This window comes from Vicia villosa, linkage group LG5 (genome assembly GCF_029867415.1).
Source record: "Vicia villosa cultivar HV-30 ecotype Madison, WI linkage group LG5, Vvil1.0, whole genome shotgun sequence".
Taxonomy (NCBI): domain Eukaryota; kingdom Viridiplantae; phylum Streptophyta; class Magnoliopsida; order Fabales; family Fabaceae; genus Vicia; species Vicia villosa.
In genome coordinates, this window is record NC_081184.1 from 162,718,073 (window position 1) to 162,721,748 (window position 3,676).

The 3,676-nt window shown below is 31.9% G+C and overlaps 1 long non-coding RNA gene across 1 annotated transcript; it reads right to left on the minus strand.

Moving 5' to 3' along the window:
- Nucleotides 1-505: 505 nt before the first annotated feature.
- On the minus strand, nucleotides 506-3,405 carry LOC131608043 (uncharacterized). The gene is made up of 3 exons (XR_009285476.1): nucleotides 3,250-3,405; nucleotides 2,849-2,983; nucleotides 506-914 (listed from the first exon to the last, which is right to left on the minus strand). It is a non-coding gene; the product is annotated as an uncharacterized LOC131608043 (long non-coding RNA).
- Between the last annotated feature and the right edge of the window lie 271 nt (nucleotides 3,406-3,676).

The following is a 3,676-nucleotide window of genomic DNA, read 5'->3' on the forward strand; positions in this document are numbered from 1 at the left end:
TTTTCTTCACTACGGTTGATCATGTTAACTGATCCCGTTAACTGTAGTAAAAAGTGGATTGATCATGAGTTTGATTTTCAGCAAAATTATTTTGATATTTTAGTGCGTGGAATTTTCCCATAGTTGTTACATTTAACCGAGGGGATACGTGTGTTAGGGATAATATTTTACCACGATTGAAATATTCAACTATGATAAATTCTATTGATTTTTACCACGGTATACCATATTTTTACTATAACGGAATAAGACACTTAAATATGCACTAAAATGTGGAACAAAACTACATTTTATACATGCACTAAAATGTTATACATTTTGTACCGGAATGTGAAGTAAAATTATACATTATTTACGTTAAAACACAAATTCTTAATTACTTATGAATGGATATACGGTGCTAGAAAATCAACTTTATTCGAATCTCTTAATTGTGTTTGTATTTATATGCTTCGACCGCCTTCGATTGATTAGCTAAAAATTGTATACTATATGAGTCCAAGAATACATAAAGATCTGATTTATTTGTTTATATACATAAACGATGCATACACCTTAACACAAAATTCGAATATTGAAGTGAGTCTTGACCTTAAAAGTATTTATGTTTAATTTAAATTGACATTACCGTAAAACTATACTTACGTGCACCACAATTGTAGTATAGATATGCCCATACACTTATTTACAAACACAAAATCCTTGATATTCTTAAGATCAATGTAGAAAATTTATATTTGTATCAAGCTCAATTTGAATAAACATGTCATCTATACATGATCAACTATACCATTCATTATAATGGTCTTCGTGGGGAACTAGCGTCTCGTTTTGGACCTGGGTGGTTGAATAGCTTTCTTTATAATGGTCTTCGTGGTTGAACTAGCGTCTCGTTTTGGAACCACCTAAAACAACTTTTTCAAGAAACTTTATTACATTTGGATTCAAATGGACAATTACACTCATCACTACCAATTTATGCATCATAAAAACAACAAGAACACACAAACATAATGTTATAAGACCACAAACTGATGAAACACACAAAACATAATTTTAAGCACACAAACAAAAAAATAAAACTTATACGTATTACATAAAGCCCATCCAATTCTTTCTTGCAGGATTTCTGCTCCTGTGCTAATTTTTCTTCTAAATTCTTATCATAGAGTCCGTCCATCTCTTTCTAGTCCTTTCGCCTTGAGTGTGGATCCTCTTCACCTTGAGTGCAGATCCTCTTCAACCAACTTACCCATTGGGGAACGGGTACTACATGCATAATTAAAAAGCAGACAAAGCGGCGCCTAACCGATTAAAAGTTGATCACCCTATAATCATATCATATGAAGAATGGGCATCGATAACCAGATACTTGACCTTTATTTCTTTAGTATGATCTTTTTCTCCAAAGGTGATGTATCACTTTACCTCTACATGTTCTCTTGAGAATTCAACCAGTGATCCTTTGAAGGGTTTTAGATCTTCTGGATCGAGGCCAAGTCTTTCAAACGCCTCACAGTACAATATGTCAATAGAGCTTCATTGGTAGAAAAGAACCCTTTTAATATCCCAGTTTTCATATTTGACAGTAATGACCATGAGATCGTCGTTATGAGGATGGATGCCAACTGCATTCTTATCTAAGAAGGACATTGTGGCTTTCAATGCTTGGATCTTGACCTCTTAAAAGTTTTTTACACTCAGAATCTGGCGAGCGTACCTTTTCCTGGCGAAGCTAGTTTCCCCACCTCCGACGAACCCTCCTACTATAGTATTGAGCGTGTGACGTGTAACTTTATTGTCCTTGCCCTGGAGAAATTCTTTGGCTTTTTGGGTCCTGGGGTTCCCTGCTTCGTCTCGCCTACGGGAGCTAGATTTGTCTGATGAGCGGGAGGTGTCTCCCTCTACATATTTCTTGAGATATCCCTCCTATATTAATCTCTAAATTTATTTCTTGAGTTGATAGGAGTCCGGAGTGTCATGTTCATTTACCTTGTGGAACTTGCACCATCTTTCGTGTTCATAACCCATCACATCCGCCTTAGAAGCAGATGATATAGGTATGTTGTGCAAGTGAAGTACCTCCCTCCATATTTTCTCCCGGCGAGTGTTCAAAAGTGTGTAGTTCTTTTTCGCCTTACCTACCCTTTTGAACGTTTATTTTGTCCCTTAAAACATTATTTATTATATACATTGTCTTAGTTTTTAAGAATTTCCTATATTGTTGTAACTGAAGTCCGAATGATTGTTATGCCTTCAAACAAAAGCTATATAGGAACAAATTCTTTATGGTACAAAAAATTTGGTAAGACTTCATAAGTTCATAATTTCCAATATCTATAGCGATTGGAATGAATCTGCAATGCAACTTACATGACACATCCCAACTCAATTTTCTACTTGTAAGAAAAATCCTACACCAAAAGAGTCTTTATATTGGAATGAATTTAACCTTTTGTGAGGGGACGATTATTTCATAGGATGCTATTTGCACTGCCATGTAAAGACTAGGTATGATATTTATATTTACCTTAGGATGTGTTTGTTTGATGGATTAAATTTATAATCTCGACAATGTTATTTTTAGGAATGTTAATGTAGGGAAAATAGTTTCCATTAATTTGTTTGATAAATTATTAAGGTTCTTAGGAAGTTTGAAATTTTTTATTTTATTTATTGTTTTAGAATTTTAAAAATAAATACAAAAATGTTAAAAATAATATATAAGTGGGTAGTTATTGGTGATTATTTTTTATTCCTATGGGAATGTAAGATTCTCACCCATTAACATGAAAATAAAATTTTCAAATTTCATGAGTAAATTTTATTCCAAAGAAATAAAAAGTACCTGGGAATAATTTTTTAAACTTTCAAACAAACACGAGAATAGGAGATTCTCAACTTCACATTCCTGGAAATCCTATTCGAATCCATCAAACAAACACCCCCTTAGTGTTAGCAACTAAGTCATATAGGTTTCTATCTACAAAAATAAATACAAAAATTTAGTAGTAATAGGTGAAAGAATTTAAAACTTAAACTTAAAATGGAAAAAAAAAGATTGAATGGAAATAATTAAAAACCATAGTAAGAAGATATAATAGATCAATGTAAAAATAATTTAAGAACCTTATCAATACTAACTAGGATTTAGGATATAAAATCACAAACCTAATCCCAAAATAATAAAGCTCATAAAGACAAAAACCCTAATTAAAAAAATTGAAAATTAGGAGAAATAAAACATACCCATGTGTCCTTTTTGTAAGGCAGATTCAGGATAAAACCTTAGCGATCAAAGTGTGATCATTAATTCCTGCGTTTATATGATTCACTTTTGTGAAAACAAATTTTTTCTTTGTGGGCTTGATGATTTGGGGGAACAAATTTTACTTTTAACGCTCAATAAACTTTTACTTTGGTATTAATCAAGAGATTTTGACCTTTTGATTTAAGCAATGGATATTTTTCCAAAACAAATCTTGTTTTGATATACCAAAAAAAGAAAGGTCTCGTAAAATAAATATTTTATTAAAATAATTAAAAACTAACTTAGAATGGTTTTAACCGGATGTCAATAAAAAACGCTCTCTTTGTCTTCTATAAGAACGGTCTTGAGTTGTTGTATAAAGTTTGCAAAAAAAAAATACACTCTACTGTAATGAAATATAAAATT